Source organism: Leuciscus leuciscus, assembly GCF_965113295.1.
Source record: "Leuciscus leuciscus genome assembly, chromosome: 6".
Classification (NCBI taxonomy): Eukaryota; Metazoa; Chordata; class Actinopteri; order Cypriniformes; family Leuciscidae; genus Leuciscus; species Leuciscus leuciscus.
The window spans coordinates 8,540,056-8,563,892 of NC_138730.1; the positions used below are offsets into that span (position 1 = coordinate 8,540,056).

General features: G+C 37.1%; 1 long non-coding RNA gene across 11 annotated transcripts; it reads right to left on the reverse strand.

Moving 5' to 3' along the window:
• Window positions 1-1,809: 1,809 nt before the first annotated feature.
• Window positions 1,810-11,532, reverse strand: LOC309500668. 11 transcript variants are annotated; one of them, XR_014206649.1, is made up of 7 exons: window positions 10,270-11,145; window positions 8,897-8,951; window positions 7,282-7,374; window positions 4,561-5,100; window positions 2,632-2,680; window positions 2,401-2,497; window positions 1,810-2,239 (listed from the first exon to the last, which is right to left on the reverse strand). It is a non-coding gene; the product is annotated as an uncharacterized lncRNA (long non-coding RNA). The 11 variants fall into 11 exon arrangements; XR_014206652.1 differs by lacking the exon at window positions 1,810-2,239 and adding an exon at window positions 2,305-2,368 and having other exon boundaries at window positions 2,432-2,497; XR_014206650.1 differs by lacking the exons at window positions 2,401-2,497; window positions 2,632-2,680 and adding an exon at window positions 4,275-4,384 and having other exon boundaries at window positions 1,811-2,206; window positions 4,522-5,100.
• Between the last annotated feature and the right edge of the window lie 12,305 nt (window positions 11,533-23,837).

The window sequence follows — 23,837 nt, forward strand, 5'->3', positions numbered from 1 at the left end:
TTAATTCAAGTAAAGTCTGGTTCTTGAAACAAGACGATTTGTCTTTTACAAATAACACAGCAGCTTAAAAACCTTATGACATGTCAAAAAAGCTTGTTTCATCTGAGATATGACTCAAAACAAGATATTTTCAAGACAGTTTCACTTAACAAGATATTCAAGATGCACTGTCTAAAAACAAGCTCCTTTATCTCACTTAAATCTTGGTCTTTAGGTGATTTTGTCTTATATTAAGTGTGATGAGATATTTTGACTAGAAATTAGAAAAATATACTTGGCAAGATTTTGAGTTTTTGCAGTGTATGATAAAAATATACATTTTTTTAAAGAAAAACATACTATTTTAATAACTTTTCATTAGTTCATAGCCAATTTCACATGTCCGTGTTGACCAACATGACATTTGCATCTTAAAAATCAGCAAATAAGTTATGTATTTTTTTTAAAAACATTTATTTTTAGGATTATATGTGTGTCCCTTTTCACAAAAGATATATTTTATTCAAAATAAAACGTATTTTTTGTAAATATTTTGTTATTTGTGTGCGTCCCTCAGTTTGACTTGCCACCCCATCACACTAACTTGTTTTATTTATAAATAATGTACTGTTGCTTTAAAGGACAAGTTCGGTATTTTACACTTAAAGCCCTGTTTACAGATCGTTTCTGATGAAATAGAACGGTTAAGATTAAAATTTGGATTAAAATCGGGTTAGTAAGCAGAAAAAGAAGAGAAAAGAGAAAGCAGAGGCTAGGAAACACAGTCAGGACACATTTCCTTTGAGTCCAGATCCTGTCCAACAGTCAAAGCAGGAGTTAGGATCTTCAAGGTCAGGGTTGTGTGCAGTTAGGATTATAAATAAATGGATACATGTAGAGAATAAGAAGCAGGCCTATCATTGATGAGTAATTGTTTTTCTATATGGTGTACATGATTTAAACCCCTAAGTTACCAGTAGATTTTTGTTTTGTTATATTATAATGAATTACCCTGGTAAACCAGAGTTCTCGCGAGAGCACAAGTTGAATTTGCTCAGCGAGTTACTCTGGTGTCGATCAATGGAGCTCATTAAATATGCCCCTCGATCTGAGCTGCACCAATCATATCGGGTTATCTGATATAGGCGGGCCAGAGGCGAGCTAAACAGAAGACGACAGCGCTGTGACGTCGAAGTCATTAGTAAACATTGCAAGATGCCTACACTGAAAAAAAAAAACCTGTTGGATTAACATAAAAAAAATATGCACATCGGTTGCACATAATAAAGTTAGGTTTACGCAACATGATTTATACATGTTAAAGCTACATAATTTGTACTTGTTAAACGAACATGATTTTTATATGTTAAGATACATATTTTGTGCTTGTTAAACGAACATGATTTATATATGTTAAAGATACATAATGTGTGCTTGTTAAACAAACATGATTTTTGTATGTTAAAGATGCATAATTTGTTTGTTTAAATAAATATGATTTATATATGTTCAAGATACATAATTTGTGCTTGTTAAACTAAAAAATTGTATGTTTTTCCATTCATATATGCTGTGGTTTCAATAAATAAAACTAACCTGATTAAGTTTTAGAATACTATAAGCTGACTTTAAGCAATAAATGTATTTTTCTACATCCACTTGTTTTTAAGTACATTCACAACATTACTGTACAGTTTAGCAGCAAGACAAGCAAACACATTTCTTGAATCAAATCACTGTATTATTTTTTACATTTACAATCAATTTTATACACAGTAAGTGCTATTAGAAGTAAGCCCTTTGTGTGGATTTTGAACAATGACAGCACATTTGTACTCATGTAAGTAAACTCATCACTTTAAGTCAAAGACAAGGCACAGTCAAACATGCTGTGAAAAAGGTGAACAGTAATGATCATTCAGATACAGTAAACAGCAAAAAAACAAACAAAAAAAAACAGTAGAAGACAAGGACACCGTCAAACAGGTGTAGAGGAAAATGTTAACAGTATAAGTATCAAGTAGTATGAGTATCAAGTAGTCCAAAGCATACCTTGACATTTTTGTTTTCAATTTTAAAAGCATAATAGAAGTCAAATTGATGTATTTCTTTTAACAGTACAACTCATTTTTTCACAGTATGGGCTACAGAAGCAAGTAGTTCTGTGTGTTAAAAAGCTTAAAATCCATGAACAAATGTCAATGAACAATGACAGCATCTCACTTTACTCTTATCTCACTTTACTCTTATCTCATTTACTCTTATCACACTGTCATTTACTCTTATCTCATTTACTCTTATCACACTTTAATGTCATTTACTCTTATCACACTTTAGTGTCATTTACTCTTATCACACTTTACTCTTATCACACTTTACTCCTATCACACTTTACTCCTATCACACTTTAGTGTAATTTACTCTTATCTCATTTACTCTTATCACACTTTACTCTTATCTCATTTACTCTTATCACACTTTAGTGTCATTTACTCTTATCACACTTTAGTGTCATTTACTCTTATCACACTTTAGTGTCATTTACTCTTATCACACTTTAGTGTCATTTACTCTTATCACACTTTAGTGTCATTTACTCTTATCACACTTTGTCATTTACTCTTATCACTCTTTGTAATTTACTCTTATCACACTTTACTCTTATCACACTTTAGTGTCATTTACTCTTATCTCATTTACTCTTATCACACTGTCATTTACTCTTATCACACTTTACTCTTATCTCATTTACTCTTATCTAGGGTTGAGTACCGAAACCCGGTTCCAATAGGGAACCGGTTCTGACGTAAACGGTAGTAACCAGACCGAGTAAGAACGGAACTTTCGGTGCCTGATTTCGGTGCCTGACTTTTTTCAGCGCCCCCTATAAAACATCTCGCGGCACGAATGATCCAATAACAAAACATCTCCAGTTAACCAGCAGAGCATTCATTTCGTTCGTTTGTTAAATAAGAGACGATCTAGCGCTGAAAATTATTTTCTCTTGTGGCTCGCGCACACCGCACTCGGACGCGCGCTTCAATACGTTGCAGAGATCGATCTATTTATGAGGCGCCGTCTATATAAGAGTATGTGCTTGGAGAGTTTGTGTGTGCGTGCTCGCGTCTCAGATGAGTATGTGCGCGAGTTTGTGTGTGTGTGTGTGTGTGTGTGTGTGTGCTCGCGTCTCAGATGAGCATGTGCGCGAGTTTGTGTGTGTGTGTGTGTGTGTGTGTGTGTGTGTGTGTGTGCTCGCGTCTCAGATGAGTATGTGCGCGAGTTTGTGTGTGTGTGTGTGTGCTCGCGTCTCAGATGAGCATGTGCGCGAGTTTGTGTGTGTGTGTGTGTGTGTGTGTGTGTGTGTGTGTGTGTGTGTGTGCTCGCGTCTCAGATGAGTATGTGCGCGAGTTTATGTGTGTGTGTGTGTGTGATGTGCTCGCGTCTCAGATGAGTATGTGCGCGGTTTGTGTGTGTGTGTGCGTGAGCGACTTTAGATGTGACGTTGTGCATTTCATATAGTTGGAGGCTTGGAGCATTCAGCAGTATACATGCATGTGTGACTACTTAGTATGTGTATGCAAGCGTTTTATGTGTGCGTGAATGAAGTTCGATTTAAGCCCTAGACGGCGCCTCATATCTATTCGTTCTGGTGAAATCACAACATATAATGCACACAAAGTGTCCCTGCTTGATATACAACCACTGATGAGCATTATCGGTTTAAAAAAACTACGCATGCGGATTAGAACCCAAAACCTCTGACATTCTTGACTAAAGTTCAAGTTCAGCTGCAGTGTTCCTCTTCGGGTAAGACTAGTATTTTAATGCCAACTGCAAATCTTGCATATCAAGTATGAAGTATATCAAGTATATTTATATGAGGCTATACTTTGTGTGTTAAATATTTCTGCTCAGTGTCAGATATTTCTCTGTTTTGTAAAAGTCTATAATATATAATATGTAATATAATTGATATATAATATATATATAATATATATAAATAATATTAGAAGACAATTTTTTTATCTTAACTTAAGTGTTTTCGGCTACATCAGCACAATTTTTAATTTAATCAGAAATCAGAAAATCTTTTTCAGAAAACACACACAGATATTATTTTTTTGATAAAGTGTGTGCAGTTTCGTTTTCTTAAGTACCGGTTTAAGAACCGTTTAAGCACCGGAACCGTTTGAAAAATACCGAGTAGGTACTGGTATCGGATAAAACCCAACCAATACCCAACCTTACTCTTATCACACTGTCATTTACTCTTATCACACTTTAGTGTCATTTACTCTTATCACACTTTGTCATTTACTCTTATCACACTTTGTCATTTACTCTTATCACACTTTGTCATTTACTCTTATCACACTTTACTCTTATCACACTTTAGTGTCATTTACTCTTATCTCATTTACTCATCACACTTTACTCTTATCTCATTTACTCTTATCACACTTTAGTGTCATTTACTCTTATCACACTTTACTCTTATCTCATTTACTCTTATCACAATTTAGGGTCATTTACTCTTATCACACTTTACTCTTATCACACTTTACTCTTATCACACTTTACTCTTATCACACTTTACTCTTATCAGAGTGTCCTTTTAACCAATAGGTTTAACCAAAAACTATGCACATGTTAAAACAGCCATAAAAATAAACAGTGGCCAACCTACTCATATCAAACACATTCAACTTTTTACCAAAGCAAGTTCTTTGCGAGTGTGTGAAATGTAAAGGAAATGGTCCTTATTGCAAGAAATGGGAAACTAACCTTGTGTCCATCCTGCCGTACCATGGAAACAGCTCACTCATAGAGTCTGTTTCTGAGAACTTGTGCTTTCTTGGATAGAGTGGAGCCTTCAAGCTCCATGACTATCTTCTGCAGTACCTCAAATGTACTTTTCATTTCAGGTGGGTAGTTGAGATTTAAGGCATACATAAGACCAAAAAGCATTGCCGTAGCTAATGCAAAGTTGTCTAAGCCTTGCAAGATGCTCTGGCCTTCCAGGATAATCCAGATGTCGTCTGATCTGTCACGGAATTTTAGAATGTAAATTCCCACTGTGGTCTCCTCTGTGGATTTTTGGATGAAGGCTTCGTCACCATCCTGCAGAATCCACAGACAAAATGAGATTACTGTTAGACCTCAGTTCTATTGTGGATGGTAGTCCTACAAGTTTAGATCCAAGATATCCAATTGTGAAGTGGTCAGCAACCTTACGGCAGGCGTATGGATAATCACAATGTTTTTTTTGGATCTGTGCTTTCTGAAACTTTACTAGTATTTTTCTCAATACTCAATAAAACATGCTATGTGACGATGTGGAATGATTGCCTCAAAATATATGTCCATATGCAATAGGGGTGTCGAAATTCTATGATGCATCACGATGCAGACAGGGACGATTTGGCATCAGTTCAGCAATAGACTATAACCTATAATAATGTACCGACATGCTTTGTCGCAGTAGCATACAATGGCAAAGGGAGTCGAGACGCAAGTAATTAAAGCTACACTGTGTAATAGTTTAAGTTGATTTTTAGCCAAAAACACTTTGTTCTTTCAAAATTATTGGAATGTAACGGTTTATGTCACTGCGACTTCCCGAACAAGCGAACACATGCACACACAGTCGAAGTGCTCTCAACTTCAAGTGCTATTCCGCCATACATTATAGTTATCCTTTTTACCTGCTAAGAAAAGCGACACGTTTTATTTTGTGTCACCATACTTGGTCGTATAACTACTCGTGTAACTGTATTTAAATAGGGAAAACGTGGAGGTGTTTGGTCGCTTCTAACTTCATCTCTGTTTGGTTCCTAATGAATGAACTGGGCTAAGCTAAGTGCATATCAAAGTGTCGCCGCGCACTAGAGCGATTGAGTGCACGCACTGAGATGAGAGAGGTATGTATCAACTCGTCTTAGTTAAGGAAATAACTAGAACTGCACGATTAATTGTATCGCAATCGCGATGTCAAGCCTACGCGATTATATGATGCAAAATGCTGCGATTTTATATTAAATAAACAAATGCCTGTTAACGCAATTAACGCAGCACCTGTTAATTTTTGGCATCCTTTGGCTAGTGTTACATGATCCCGCTCTTATTCATGCAAATGCTTTTAAACCATTCATGCGCGTTAAGACAAAAAAGAACGCGATGCCTGTGAATCTCCTCCTGACACGCACGACCCACAGATAGACGCACGCCAGTATCAAGTTCTCTTTCGCGGTAGAACGAACACGCATGTATGCCAAAATGAACGCGCTGCCTGTGAATATCCTGACTGACACACAGAAAGACTTGCGCTAATATCGTGCGTGCGCACAAAACAGCATGCCAGAATACAGTTCTCTTTCGATCTGGAACAAACAATAACACAAACAATTATGCCAAAATGTACCATAACATAAGAGTAGTCTTATGATGAATGTGTAGAGTTGTGACTCGTGAAGAATGAGGTGTGTGTGAGATCCGCGTCTCTGACAGCAGTGACTGGTCTTAAAGGGACAGTACACAGTAGCCACTAATTATATCTGTCGCTAAAGTTAATCAAAGAACAAAGGGAACAGAGAAAAACACTCACTGCTCTTGACTAAATAACTTTTTTCTTTAGGCAGATTATCACTAATCTGTGTGTGCATTTATTTTCCTTGAGAAGCAAGCAAGTTGACTCATGATGAAACCATTTGTTTATTATATCGCATATCGCAATCGCAATATTGACCTCAATTATCGCAATATGACATTTGTATCCCTTGGAGTATCCCTTTAAGAGTCGGTGCGACGCATCGACATAACAGACTTTGTTTATGTAAACCTTGTGTGAATTTGACGGTATTAGCACAATAAGACTCGAAAGATAACTTAGTCCAATATCCAGGCGCTGGTAGACAGGCTTTTAGTTCATGTGAGCGTCACATCTACGCGCTGAGAAACGCACACGTTAGAACAGCGCATCAGCACGCAAATTAAATGTTTAACCAACAAGGCATTAAAGCACATGCAAATTATTAACTTTTGTGAACTGCAGTGTCCCGCTCCGCTGCGTTAACATTTCATGTGAATATACGTCTCGTTGTTCAGTATGTTGGGACAGAGGCGCCAGAACAGCAACTGATAGAATGCATGATACTACGTTCTTGTTGTTGTTATCTGTGGTATATTTTCACTGCAAATTTAGTCATTTTAGGCCGTGAAAAAAATCCTGTGAAAGGGACTGATCAATTATCTAACTAGGAATAAAAAAAAAAAATTTTTTTACAATAGATAAATTGGACTCACCACATACTCTTTCACTAAATTGTCTGGGTCCTCGTTGAGGTATACGCAGAGCCCCTTGATAATACACTCTCGGCCTATATCGACATCATCATCCTGGCCATGGGTGACAAGCAGAGCAGAGGTTTTTTTTAAAGACATTTTTTTAATACCCCCACTGATCTATATAAATGACTTGATTGCTCATGGAATCCTAAACTCCCAGCATGAGGTTAAGCCACCAAAAGTGTTTGAGTGGCCATATTGCTATTCCTAACTGACTTAATATGCTTTTTACGTCCAACCTAGTCTTACAACTGGGTGTGCATCCAGATGGTGCAACCAGCCCCAGTTCTCTTATTATATATCAGTCTTTTTCTCAATAAAATGTGTATACACAAACTAAATCCTGACATACTTGAGCCATGGGTTCCATGATGGTCTGCAATCTTCTTCCCATCTCCCCTCCTCGCTTTTGAAAGACTTTTCATTTGCTAGGTTCTTGCATGAACATAAGTGGCAGCTGAATATAGACAAATCTTTTAGTGTCTGACTTTCTTGTGTAGAATGAACTCTACTTTGATGTACAATTAATGCATTCCATGTCTTAAATGTGCATGGGCATTCTGAATACGTACATGGATAATGGGTTGTACGTCCAAAGTGTGGATGTTTGAGTTTATAATGGTTTAGTAATGCCAATCTATTTGGAACTGCTACTGAGCACCCTTTACACTGCCACATTCACTGGAGAGAGAGAGAGAAAAAAAAAGAAAAAGAAAAAAAGAATTAATTCATTTTTACATTTGCATAGAGAGTAAGGCTGGGTATTGACACAAATTACAAAATTCGATTCACAAACTTTCAATTCGATTCAATTCAGCTTTCAATTTGACTCAATATCGATTATTTTGGATATCAGGTACAATACATGGCAAATTTTCTGCGTTGGTGGCTGTCATAAAAACTTGACAGATTTATTCAAACATGCATTAAATATTGAAGAACATAAATTATAATGAATATTTAATTTGGTGCATATATTTAGCAAAATGCTCCAAGTAAATTTTTCTAGCTGACTAAGGAGTTCATCACTGGATATGTTTTTTGAGGTAAATGTGATGTTACATGACATTGTTTACAAGCTGATTTACTGACGTCTTTCCACGGTTGAAACAGTGATTGAACACGGATTTCGATAAGTTGTACTCTACCTTTTAACACACTTTTCAGATGCTCATTCATGTTTATTTTGCGCTGTACCTGGTATTATTAAGGAGGAAGAGAAGATCATGTGCTTCTCTTGAGCTGAGCCTGAGCAATCTTATGCCACAGCATCAAAACGGTATTTATGTTTTTGAATTTCGTAAGAAAATATCTGAGACTTTGTTTCAAATCAATAATAACAAAGCACAAAAATTATTGTGAGTTATTGGATGGGATGTGCGCTACAATGTTCCATTCATTCATCAACTGAAAACAGGATGACTAATCGATTCCTAGTATTTAAGAATCAATATCGGTTTGTAAAAATGAGAATCGATTTAAATCGAGAAATCAATATTTTTTTACCCAGCCTTAATAGAAAATAGAAAAAAGCAATCAAATATACTTGCAGTAGATTTACAAAAATACTCACCACAACTATAGAGCATTTGCAAGTCAAATTGCACTTGACGAGATGAATCTGATATCTGTAAAATATAAAAAATAATGCATTAGTTTTAAAGCAATAACATTATCCCAAAGGTAGGCTAGTTGAGGATTTTAGAGAATTGAGCATATTTCCTTCTTTAAAAAAAAGAAAGAAAAACTGATAAATTCTTATTGTAGCAGTGTTAACAATAAGGCTTACAATGAGCTTTCATTAGTGACTAGTAGTTAATTTTTTTAATAGATCGTAGTCTATCCGTGATTCCTACTGACTAACGTTAGACTTTCGGCGCGCGTGCGATTTGCGGATTACTTGCAAGTTTAACCACCATTGACCTGAAAGATTATCATTTGCAAAAGTTTTGTCTTGATAGTTTGCACTTAAATTTTTTTTTTTTTTTTTACTCTTTTGGCCTGGTCCAGCCTTTCAAGGGTCCGTTTTCTCTGTTTTGCCATGTGCCTCTTTCGGGCCACACCAACAGCAGGTGGTATCTCCTGGATAAAACATCTATTAACTTGTTAATATAATTGATTTTAAAGTTTGAGCATGCAATACAGATACAGATTTAACTACTGTGATTTTAAAAATATCTTAAGATTAAATGAAAAAACCACTTTTCCTAAAGTAGAACACAGTCTTCTTTTCAATTAATGATATATGCATTATTTATAACTACTTGCATACATCATTCTTTATTCTTTCAAGTAGACATATTTAAATGAATAAAATATAATGAATCCTTATTAAAGCTATTAATGAGCAGTGAATGCTTTTCTTTTGTTGCTTGATCAATATTAGGACCCAATAAGGACACAGACCGCATTAGGTTTATTACCCCTCACTTTAAGACATCGGATCATTTCCAATGACATGCGGATCCAGAATTACACTGATGCACATCCGATACACTCACAACTGTTTAAGACATAACCGACATATTTTATGTGAATACTCTGCAAAACGGACATTTAGACATAATGTTGTGTGTATTTGTCCATTCAAACACGAAACAGAGCTCAATTCAATACTCGCGCGCTGTATAGGTGTCTATGGCTGCACGCTTCGGGTCGGGTGTGTGCGTGCGCACAGAAAGATGAGACATGCAGCGCATGCCAACTCGTGTCCGCTGGGTACATCAGCACGTTACAGTACAAATGTGCGCATCTAATATCAGTTCTGAATGGATCGCTTCCCAAATCGTCACTATCTAACATTTTCGTCTAGTTTTTATTCGTTGACGAAAATGTCAATAGGTATTCTATTGCATCAGCTGATCTTTCGATGCTGATCTTACGTTAGCTGAGTAGCTGACAAGCTTACTTTCCATTATAACGTTAATGTTAAACATGTTCACTAACTTGAATTTATCCGCGGGAAAGCTGCAGCCAGGGGCTTTTCAAAGAAGACGCTGCCGTTTCCGTGAACTCCAACTTGATTCCTCTTTCACGTCTCCATGCACGGATGATACATACACACAAAATTATGATTATTATCATTTATTTTAATTCCGATAGCACGTGAAGGCAGCATTAGAGAGCCAAGCATGTCACTGCAACTGGAGCTAAAGTTACAGGCCATAGAAACAGTGTCTTGAGTCGCGCATATTGGCTGGGCCAACCTGAAGCTTTTTTTTTTACAGCATAAAACACAATTTTAAGGCAATTTTGTAAGATTTGAAATATTAAAGTAAATTTGAGTGTGGCATGCATCTTATGAGATTTCAGTATTTCCCAATTTAAGTCGATTACTGTAACATCCCCTCCCCCACCCCGTTGGCTCAAGTCACCCTGACAGGATTTTCCGTTGCAATTAATGCGCCAAGTGCCAAGGCGCCAATTTTGGCGCCAATTTTCTTTGAAAGAATTCACAATAAACAGAGAATAACAAGTATTTTATTTGTAATCAAGTTTAAAAAATATACGTTACTTACAGTTCAGCTAGACGGCCTTTTACGTTATTTTAAGTAATATCCCCTCCCCCACCCAAAAGTATTTGGCGCCATCAATCCCTGACGCGAATTAGTTGTCATACACAGAATAAAATATGAATACATGCCCTAAGGACTGTAACGTTACACACAATTTGAAAAACGTTAATACAAGTCATGCTATTAAACAGGGGTTAACAAGTTACTGTGACCATTAACCACCGTTAAACATTCGCACTAACTTTTGCCTTTCCATAAAATCAGTAAGGTAACTTACATAAAAACGTTACCTCGGTGAAAATACGTTCAAACGGATTACTAACTGTTTCTCAATGACATTTTAGTTCAAAATGTTAATTACATTCAGGCTTCAGCGTTCCACCACGATAACTTGCAGCTTCCACCTTCCAAAGCGAGAGAGAAAATGGCGGACTGCAGCACGCAGCAGAGCAGTTAACTGGTTTTTTTTTTCCTTTGCGTGTTCGCAGGGGGCGGAGTTTCCAGAGAAAACATAACTAATTTCTTTCATTTAAACATGATTATTTCTAAAAGGTTGAACATCCTTCAGCATTAAATGAATGGCACAAGACTAAAATATGTTTAGATGAGAAACATAAAATAATCATGTAGGAAATACGAAATGCATTTGTGCAAATTCAACAATCTGCCCATTGCCATTTTTTCAGTGTATATGGATGAATAGCAGTTGTTTGAAACGGCTTTGGCCACTACAATGAACGAGTTAGACTTGGCTTTTTCCCAAAAGAGGAACAGAAGACGGCGCTCGAATCGTTCCTTTGCAAGAAGGGTGTTTTTGCTGTTTTGCCGACCGGAAGAGTCTAATCTACCAGTTAGCTCCGCTGGTAGCTAAGCGTATGGGGTTTATTGTTGTGATTGGTCGTAGTGTTATCCAATTGCGTGCTGTGAGATTTTCAAATGCATGCTTGGTGCCGCCCCTCGAGCTGGCCGATTTTCATTGACCGACACCAGACCATTAATCTTTTAGATTTAGGTCTGGATTTCCAGGCTAATAATGAATAATAATTGTCTAAAGTGACATTTTGTCTGTGACTCTACCTTCACCAAATGTTAGAGGGACTGAGATAAAATAGGACTACAATAACTTCCTACTACATATCAAGCTTTATGGGATGTGTGCAAATGAAAAAGTAGCATTACAACAGGTCTTTCTTTCAAGCAAATCATTTACTTTGTGAAAAAAAACTCACTACTAACAATATTCACAAAATGTACACATTTTCATGTTTTCTTGTCTGCATTACATGTCAACTTTTCAACATTTTTTTTCAAACCAAAGATGAACTATATATTAGAAATAGTGCTGGTTGATGCTGGGGGGGTACGGGACCTCTTGGCTGGCCGGGTTGGTGATGATGGTTGCTGTGTAAGGGCTGGTGGTGACCTGGTGGTGACCTGGTGACTGGTGGCAGGCACAGGTGAGGCTGCCTGTGTTACACTGGGCCCTGGTAGCTGTGAATCCTCTCTGAAAAAACACAAAAACAAATAAGTTAGGACTTGCATTATCAATTTGGCCAAAACATATCGATTCATCACTACAAGAGATAATGTTATTCAAATTGTGAATTGAGGTGAAGAAATATTACATTAGTTATCAAAAGGAGACCACCAAGAACAGCCTACATGCCTACAATGTTACTATTTGTAAGTGTACCCCAGTTTTACACAAGAAAATAACTTTTACATAAAGTAAACACTTTGCTAAAGGCGCAGTCAATTTGTCAAAGTTCAGATACACAAAGCAGCACATCGCAGCTTATTTTAGCCAAGATGGTCACAGTTTGCCTAGCACAAAGAGCACCATGCGAACAATGTTTTTATAAAATAAATACGCTTACCCGTCTTCAACTGGATCTCTTCTGTGATCATAATCCTCATCTTCATCAGAAGAAAATCCATCAGGCTCGGAAACTCGCCTTTCATCCTCGTCGCTGCTCTCCAAAACCGCCGCAAGTACGTCTTTCAATGTCAATGTCTTCGCCATTATCTCTCCCCGTCTTCTTCTTCCTTTTCCTCTTCTTTATATATGTTTTTGCCATGTTTTTTTTCACTGACTTTTTCTTTCGCGGACTTTTTTACTCTTTCTCTCTCCGTGTCAGTTTGGTATTTTCCTCACCGTGAGGAGATGGGAGGGTACTTAGGGATTTCAACCGCATCTATTGGTTGGTTTCACACAAAATGCAGACAGGCAAGCTAGCCCACCAATCACGCAAGGTGAACGGTCATCTTGTCTTCCCTCTTGCTCTCTGTATGAGTCACGTACGATCTTGCGAGAATAAGGACGTTGAAGCTGAGAATCTATCGATTATGGCAAAATCAGAACCATTTATGTGTGCTGCACAATCGCGGAGATATTAATAGAAACATTTAGTAAACATTGAGTTGACGCGCCCGCGCGTCATCCGACCTCAGGGGGTTAAATAAGAATGACTCCCCTCGTTCAAAAATAAATGAATTAACTAAGACGGGCAGAGTAAGCTCCAAAATCTGAAAAACACTACTCTATCATGAAGCCTTGACTGAAGACATAAATAATAAGTACTGTAAAGCAAGAAAAGAAAAAGAAAAACAACTAATAGCAAAGGTAACAGCGGGGAGGATTGTGAAGAAGTACAGGCTACAAGGTTTTGCCGAAAATGCCCTTGGATTTTCAAAGAAGTGTCGCAGTGTTCAGAGTGAAGACCTCTGTTCCACCAACAGAAATCCCACAAACAGGTTCACTGCTGCTTTCAAGTCCAAAGTCAAAACCTTCTTCATTCCAGATGACAACAGTCGGATAACGACTGGACGAAAACAAACAATTACCAAGAACAAGGTGAAGAAGCAGAAAAGGTTTCTGGGTGAAAAATCTTCACAAAAAATGTCTTACTGAAAACACAAACACCATATCATACTCCCTTTTCTGTAAGCTTCACCCATTTTGGGTTGTACATCCCACTCTCTCAGACCGGAACACATGTCTGTGCAAGATCCATGAAAATCTCAGATTTGTCATTGAGAAGTTGCATAATTTGAGGCTTATAGATACTTCAGATCTCGAGAGTTTGACTAAAATGATAACCTGTGACACCTCCAGGAAAATGTGCATGTATGATGAGTGCAAGGAATGCAAAGACAAGACTGTTCAGCTCTCCAGATTTGATGGCTCAGCAAAGGTTGCATTCACTCAATGGGCCACAGCAGAGAAAGCAAGGGAAGATGCGAGGGAGGGTCCAACCACTGTCAAGATCACAGTGAAGAAAACAATGGAGGACACACAAGACAATCTTGAGGAGTTATTCCACACTCTTCTCCATAAATTCAAAAGACACACATTCAACATAAATCAACAGTACTCCTACTGCAGAGAGTTGAAGAAGAACCTGTCAAAAGAGGAGACAGTATCCACATTGACTTCTCAGAAAACTACACATGCAAATACAGCTCAGAGATCCAAGCGGTCCACTTTGGCTCCTCGCACCAACAAGCTACTCTGCACACTGGTGTTTTCTACATAGGTGGTGAAAAAGAGCCCATCTGTTTTAGCACAGTGTCACCCTCCAAACACAAAAGCCCCCCAGCTATATGGGCACACATGAATCCGGTGCTGAATTATATACAAGCCACATACCCAGATGTATCTGTTCTACACTTTCTGAGTGATGGACCTTGTACCCAATACAGACAGAAAGGGAATTTCTTCCTTTTCTGCACAGAGCTCGCAAGACGAGACCTGAAAGGTGGAACATGGAACTTTTTTGAGGCTAGCCATGGCAAGGGGGCCCCTGACGGTGTTGGGGGAACCTTGAAAAGAACAGCGGACAAGATGGTGACCAACGGCATACCCGATGCCCATGAGCTATATAAGGCCCTCACTGAAACATCTACAACTGTTAAGTTGTTTTATGTAGCATCTGAAGCAGTGGAGCAGGCAATGGAAAAGATGCCAGGCCAGATTCCACCAGTGCCATCCACAATAAAAACCCACCAAGTGGTCACATTCACGCCAGGAGAAATCCTTTACCGGGAAATTAGTTAAGCAGCAAAAGCAGCTAAGATGTCAGTGCTTCACAGCATTTCACTTTTAACAAAACAGCCCAAAATGTACCAACAGAAGCAATTGCTTGGGAAAGTGGAGATCTCATGGTGCGTGCTTAAATATGACAGTGACCTTTATCCTGGGATCATCATGGAAACAGATGAAACACATGCCCTTGTAAAGTGTATGCACCGTGTTGGTGCCAAAGGGTTCTTCTGGCCTTCAAGAGATGACTTCCTGTGGTATCTCTTCGATGATGTGCTCGAAATCTGTGAAATCTGGGGGACGGGATATTAACACGCCTAAGACTTTTGCACAGTACTGTATATATATATATATATATATATATAACTCCTGATGTACTTACAAACTTTTCAATGCCTTTTTATGAGTACAGAACCTATTGCTGGGATGCTTGTGATGTCTATGCAACAGCAGTATGGAGAGTAACTTGTCGATTTCCTCCAAAATGAAAGGCCTGGATTTCTGAATTAAGCTTGCATCGTGTCCTTCGAAGTGCGTGGCCGACGTGGTCTTCAAAGGACGCACCGAGACTCGAATCAAATCAAATTTCCAAATTGTTTCACCTTAAAAATGTGGTAAACAGAAAATGTGGTAACATTTTATATAGTCAATGACTTTAATTCATTACAAACATATGTGTTCCAATGTGACAACCCTACAGATATAAGCACACAATTATTCATGTATTTTCCACCAGTGTTATTAAAAATTATTTTAAACATGACTAGGTGAACCTAGTGTAAGCCGTGGGTAGTCATTCAGTCAATCAGTATGCTACTCTTCTAGAGGCTCCCTGCTGTGCAGCACAGCTAAATATAATTGATATTCAAACTATTCATTAAGATGTGAATGAATGAAGTATATGGCTGCTCTTTTTAAGGCATCATTTCGATTGTATTTACTTTCTGCGTCATTCTCTTAAAGGTCCCCTGACATGAAAATTTCCCTTTATGAAGTTTTTTAACATTAATATGAGTTCCCCTAGCCTGCCTATGGTCCCCCAGTTGCTAGACATTTTGATAGGTGTAAACTAAGCCCTGGGTATTTTTGAGAAAATGAAAGCTCAGACGGGCGAATCTAGAATCTTCCCTTTATGTCGTCATAAGGGGAAAGGTTACCTCCCCTTTCTCTGCTTTGCCCGCCCAGAGAATTTGGCCCGTCCATGAGAAAATGAGCTGCGCGAGCGCAATATTGTTTTTTCCTCGAGAGACGTCATGTCTTGCAAACGAGCGAAGCATGGCAGTTGCTCAGTGTTTGGATGTAATGAACACAAAAGTATTTTTTTAGTTCCTTCATCCGAGCCTCTGAAGAACCAGTGGGTTATGTGAATTTCTGATGTGTAATTATTCAAGTTCAGACAGATAATCTTTCTCTCAAAATCGTTCAATACTGTTTATGCATCAGTAAATCAAACCAGTGACTAAACGATCAACTTCACGTCATTTCTCTTGGTAGGATGAAAATAATCTTATTTAAACTGTGATTAAAATATATACAGAAAGCGATCAAAGAACAATCCCTTTCCAATCGCCCAAGCTGTCAATCACACAGCGCGAATTTATCTGGACACTTGCCAAAACTCGTTATGAAATCAATGACGCTGTTACACTGCACAACGAAGCTCTTACTGTACTTACCTCATGTTTGCATTGGTGAAATCATTAGTGAGAGTGCAGAACCTGTGCTGCAATGATAAGATCTTCATTCACGCGATCAACAGGCTGTTATCTGCTCAATGCTCATCACTGCAACCTTTTATGTGATGGGAATAGATCTAACTACTTAAAAAACTTCTCACGATTCGTTAATCCCGATAGCTGTAATAGTAAAAACGTATAATAGCTGTAATAGTAAAAGTATTCGAGAGAGTTCCACACGTAATGCTAGCTATTTCATATGCAAGCATCTCAGCCAATCACAGCAGTGGGCGTTTACACTGAAGTCTCACAGCAGACACGCCCCTTCAAACAGAGTGTTCAAATCAGAGGCTAAAATCAGGCTAGGAAATATGCCTTTTATTTCTAAATTATTAAAAACAATTATCTTAAAAACATACTAACATTTTAAGGGCACCCCAGGAAACATAAATAATAAAATAATCCATGTCATGGGACCTTTAAGATCTCCTTCCTCCTCCATGGAGCCCTGTTTATTTTCTCACTATACTTCCGTGTCCTCTCTCCCCCACTCATTTCTCTGCCTCAATCCTTTCTGTCTCAAAAACAAGGTAGTATCACATTTTATACTTATTTTAAAGAACTTTATAAAAGTAAAAATTTGAATAAACAAAAAGAATAAAAATTAGTTAAATAAATCATTATTATTTAAAATGCTTCTTAAACCTTTCACACTTAAATCAGTCACACCAAGAAATAGTTTGCAAAAAAATATTTGTTGCTAAAATTGTGTTCTTGACACCTCATTTAGCAACTTTTAAGTTTTTTTTTTCCAGATGACCCATTCACTCAGCAGACACACAAGTCAACCAGCCGGTTGACTTGCCCATTTAGGGTAATTCTCGGCATGAACTGACAAGTATTAGGCATTAATGGAATTTTTCATTTGTGTTTTTTCATATAAAAAACATTAACATTATCCATGAATTAGTAAAAAAAGTACTAAAAAACATGTTCTTATTATAACACATACAAAAATGCATTGTAAAAAGTGCAACATTCAACATAATATAATAAAAATCTCATAAAATTAAGTAAATAAACAAATACAACAAAACAAAATAAATAATGATAATAAAAACAATAAACAATAAATAATTATTAAATCATATTACATATAATAAACATAATAGATCTAGTGACAATCTGTATAAAGTTTAAGGTAAAAGACAAATAGTCAATGTTATATAATATAAATATAATAAAACAAATTATTGATATGATATGGTAACAAAGCATTGGTTTTTATTGTTCAAACAAAGAAACAACTTGTCATTCTTAGATTAGATGCATTTTAATATTTTTATTATATTTCACATCCAATGTACAAAAGAATAAATTAGAATAGAATATCAAACACTGTATGGACAAAAGTATTTAGACATCCGATCATTACACCAAAAGGGACTTTATTCTAAATAAATAGACATTCATATTGAGGTGGTCCCCCCTTTGCATATATAACAGCTTCTACTCTTTTCTGAAGGCTGTATATGTATTTAGATATGGTCGTGTTGCTAAACTAGCTAGCGTCCAGTTCAGTTTACCCTAACTGGGCAACTCAAACGAGCGGGCACGCATTTTTTCTGCAGTAACACAGAGAACAATTGTATCACCACATTACTGCCATTCAAGACAATAGGCCTATACAGTTAGGATGTCTAGAACATGAAATCCGCTTAAAAAAAATGTTTTACCTCAACTTTAAAGGTGAACTAAGTAACTTTTTTACCTTAACTGAACAGCTTCGGAGTCATTTGAATGGTTATATTACTTATTTCGGGTTGAATGGTGGCCGTTTCACACCCCCCTGGTGCCCGTGAGCGGAAAATCCGCACTTGCAACTTTGAGCCGGCGGCCGCGTCAGGAAGTATCGCGTGATATCAGGTAAAATGCATTTCATTATTGCGCTCCCTCACGCTTTTCGAACCCGAATGAAGAAGACGTTTTAACCCTCTGAGGTCTGAGCTGTTTTCTGGCCCTGGAGGTGTTCTGACATGCTCTGACATTTGTGTTTTTTTCTGTTACTAGTGATATTTTCATGGCTAAAGTCTAATTACACTGTATTCAGCACAAACTCTGCTACAATAATATATCAGCAGCATGTATGTAAAAGTTTGTAGTTTTGAGATAATGACATTTATGCGTGGTTTGTGAAAATACAAAAAAAAATTCTCACTGAAATAAGGCCATGAAACCCATACTGATTATTTCTTCACAAGACTTTTGAAAATTGTATGACATAGCCTAGAATATTTGCTCCAAAACTATGTGAAAATCACCCTGACTGCTCATTCAGATAAGACAATATATTGATTTAAAATTTCTAAGACGTGTTTTGTGTGACAAAGCCATATGCGAAGAGGCGTGATCATCTCATTAATATGTAAGCTTTTAACACCTGAGAAAGACAAAGACACTCCCCTAACTGCCCTATTAGGAGCGATCAGGCCCTGTCATTCAGAGCAACATTGCACAAAGAATGAGGAGATTTAAAAAATAATGGCTTTTAGATTGTTTGGATTTATTTACAACACAACACAATCCAAAAATACACATGACAAAAGAGCACATTGAAAACAATGATCCAAAGACAGAGACCTTTGTGCCATTCCTAAAAACATCGTACATACCTTTCATTTCCAAGGTGTTTGATTTTCACTTTACCATGTTCATGTACAGAGACTCAAGAAAAGAAAAAAGAAAAAACTGTGAACATACTGATATCAAGAGAAACTATAGGGCTGCACGATTTTGGGAATAGATTTTAGATTTTTCTGGTTAAAATTAATTTTTAAAATTCACAGAATACACACACACACACACACACACACACACACGTTTCCAACAATATAAAATGAACACCAGGTTTGTTGTGCCTTGTAGGCATAGGCTACGCAGTGCTGCATAAAATAATAATAACAATAAATTAAATCTTCCAAAAGATTTCAAGAACAACTACGCTAGAGAAAAATATATTGATTATCATATGTTACTTCAAATGTTTCCATTCGTTATGATGATATGAAATGAGATAATAGTAAAAACATAAAGCCTAATGTTTGGTGCATTTTTCCTTTCAAACGCAATCGCGCTCCAAAATATGATACATTCAAACCCACAGCGCGCTCCAAAATATGATACTCAAACCCACAGCGCGCTCCAAAATATGATACATTCAAACCCACAGCGCGCTCCAAAATATGATACTCAAACCCACAGCGCGCTCCAAAATATGATACATTCAAACGCCATCGCGCTCCAAAATATTAAACATTATGGTTATACATATCTATGTTTGAGCAGATATCCACAAACAGTATTTAACAGGAAACACGGGTCTAAATAGTATAATATTCACCATATATCTAGCAACAGTTCAACTGCAATGTGAAGTTTATGCAACAATACCATAAACTAATAAGTAAGAATTTCTTACCTTACATCTTTCTTGTCTTCAAATCGCGTTCTTCTTCTTCTGAGGTAAATCCAGTAAGCTCAGACGTGTCTTCCAAACTCGACGAAAAGCAGAGACTTGTGAAGTGTTTTGGTGTTTTGTGTTTGAGGTAACGAGGGCGTTCGCGTCCCATGTGGAGATTTGCATGTGAATCTCTTTTGCGCGAGTGGGCGTGTCGAATTAAAAAGTAATTAGCAAGCGTTTGAGATACTGGACATCCTGTTGGTTTTATACAAATTACTTAAACAGAGAATATTTGTTTTCAGTTTGAATCCGATCATTTAAAAGTACACACTTAAATGTGTATAAAGGTGTATGGCTCATAAATGTGTGAGAAGTATTCGCTGAGTTTTGTTTCAGTTTATAGACGTGCTCAAGAAAAAAAAGTTCACCGCGATGGAGAGGCAGAACGCACACCCTGTTTATTTTCTTTATTTTACAAAAGCACAATGTTTTGATTTGATTGTAAGTGGACACATACAAAAGTAGAAATATCACAGATTATTTTTTTATATTTCTTTTTTCTGTATAACCATAAATGACGGAGTAATTTAATTTTATGTTGCTGCTATGTGAAAAAAATCCAGCAAAACGCGTCGGTGCGTTTCTCGACCTCAGAGGGTTAAAGAATGTCCCATCTGCTTTGATGTCGTTGATCTACTAGCCTCTGGTGTCTGAGAATCGCCAACGAGTTTTTACAACAGTGTTGTCAAAAATCTATTCCGAAGCTGTAGGGGGAGCTCTAGAGAGAAACCTGCGAGCAAAAAGCGAGAATACAGCGAAGAAATCCCGAAACTACTGAGCCCTGCTTTAAGCGTCAATTTCAGGCAGGGTTTTGAAGTCAATACACGTCCGTTTTGGGGGGTTTTTTTCAGCTTCTCAGCAACAATATATTTTAACAGCATGGCCACCCAGTGGATATAATTGCCATTACACGCTCTTTTCAATGAAGGGTTTAAGGACATAGAGCCAAAAATGGGGTTTGGCGAGTTTTAATAATAGCAATTTGATCGGGAAAAAGGGTCAACCATTTGGTTATAATGCACGTTAAAGGGTTAAAGAAACACAGTACAGGTGTCACACCGGTGGATATTATCTGTCACACCAAAGGATGTTTCAGCCTTTTGAGTCAGTTAATGACCTTGTAATTCGTAGCTAGCCTATCATTAGCAGTTAGCCAGACACATTTGTATAATTTCCCACGATTAAGTAGTTAATATACAGTTTTTAATTAAACAATATAATTTAGGGATGTCGCACCAAAGAACAACAAAACAACACTTTTATAGTGGTTCCAAAAAGTTAAATATTAAAAAAATTCTGTGACAAAAACTTACCATGTGCACATGTCATGGGCTTCAGTGTGGCCGGATCCCAAATGGCACACTCCGAGTTCACACTTGGTGACGTCAGGAAGTACAGACCTAAGGGGCGCTCGAGTCCATGAGAGAGTGTATTTTGGGACAGCCTAGATGACATCATGCTATCGAAAGTCAAACAGCCATGAAACTCCTCCTCTCAATTATCTGATTGGACGTTCGCAACGATGCCTGGGTAGGTAACTTGTGTGGAGGGTGCGAAAGTGTGGGCTTCACTGAAGTCCGCACCGAGGGCACAAAGGCGGCGCTCGTGAGCACACTTCTGAGCGCTGAAATGCAGAATGGGACACCCTACGGACTCATACACTTGGCGAGTACGCGCAATTTAAGGCCACGAGACCGCGAGTCCTCATGAAGTGTGCCATTTGGGATCCAGCCTAACAGGATCTTGAATGGGGTCCTTCAACTAATTAAAGTTGTCAGTGGAATTGCCCGATTTAAAATCAGGATATGGTGTCACACCGGAGGACAAGTGTCATTTACCGGAGGACATTTTAGTGACAAAATTAATCAAGTTCCTATGCTCTTAGAAATATATGGATTAAAATAATGATTGTCATTTACTAAAACACTTGTAAAGTATGCCTGAGGTATTTATTACAATCTTTATGCTTTTCTTTTTAATTTATAAAACTTGAAATTTATTGAACCATGCTTGAGACAGTCACACCACAGGACAATTTTGAGATTTGGCTAAAAAATTTACAAAATCTAATTACACAGCAGTTTTTATAACAACCGGTCTATGTAAGGCAAATAAATGTTTAACCATTTACTGCATTTTAAATGATGACAAAATTAATTATATTCAATTTTAACTTGTGTGACAGTGGAAATGCCATGTCACATCAACCACCCAATTACAAAAAAAAAAAATATAATAATATATGAACCCAAGTTTAAACAGTTCATAGACTCCAGTTTGATTCCATCTGGGACGGCACATAAATAATGGGAACAATAACACATCAAGCAAGAAATGCCGATCATGAACATTGTGCCCATATAAAAGAAACGGGAGAAGAAGAAAAAAAAAAAACTTTATCTCATGTCAATAATAAAAGATTTTTAAAGTGCAGACCTTTTTAGCAATTTAATCATATAAATATTGTGGAATGAGGTATCATGATGCCATATTCAAATTAAGATTTTAAAATAAAAATGTTCCCATATTCAAATAAAGATTTTAAAATAAATGTGTTCAAATAAAGGTTAGTGTCACTAATTACAGTTTTTCTCAGTCGCTTTGGTGCATTTCTCACATCACTATTTACATTTGCACAACAGTTAATGCAGTTCTCAAAACAATTGGTACAAACTGCAAAACCTAGTTAGAATAGACCTATAGGCTCTAGGCTCAAAATGGATGGCTCATTCCTCAAAAGCAAGTATTCATGTCAATGAAAGTGTCAGTGTCATCAAGATGAAAAGTCCTGACACCATTGTTTATGAACAAGATAGTCAAATGGCTTTGTCATGTTTTCATTATGACAGTTTACTCTGTAAATGTTTTCCAATGCAAAAAAGTCAGATCTTGGTGACACTACCTGAAAATGCTCAAGACAGCACTAGATACTATTTGCACAGCCATTTGAAAAATACAGTAAAGTTACACATTACTGTATTTAGTGAGGTAACTGAGTACAAGACACTGAATATGTATGTTTCACATTTTTACTGCATATGCTCTTTGCTATTCTAATTTGTTCACAGCATTGTGCAAAAGAAAAAATACACCCTTATTTACAACAAACATAAAGTCCCTTTGGGTAGAGCTGTGCACAACTGGAAACAATATTGCAGTACATATTGGAACTGAACATTGGTTGCAACTAATGCTTCACACACCCCTTCTCATCAGTGAAAGCTGAGATTCACCTGAGAGAAAATGTTCAATTTAGGAGACATTTAAAAATAAAAAATAATTTTTTTAAAAAATTTGTAAAATTTGCTTGACAGATTTTGACAACTAGTTCAACATTTTTGTATGTAATGACTCAAGCAATGAAATGAAGACTATTAGTTTTATATGGAATGACTATTCAGCATTCACAAGTATAGTTAATTTTGACTGACATGACATAAGCAAATGATAATGTTATAAAACAGCAGAGAGTTGTATGAAAGCAACTGATGCATGTCCAAAAGCATTTGCAATTTGTTGGAAGGAATGAGAAACTGCTACTATGATGTGCACAAATGACTAAATGTTGTGGAGGTTGATCTAACTGTTGTGCAAATGTAAATAGTGATGTGAGAAATGCACCAAAGCGACTGAGAAAAACTGTAAACTGGTATATGTTCAGCTAATTGTCAGTGTTCTGTACCCTGTTTCACAATAAATTAATTTTGGTCTGAAATGGCCATCTAGTGGACGTTTAAGAAACTGTGGGTAATGTATAGCAG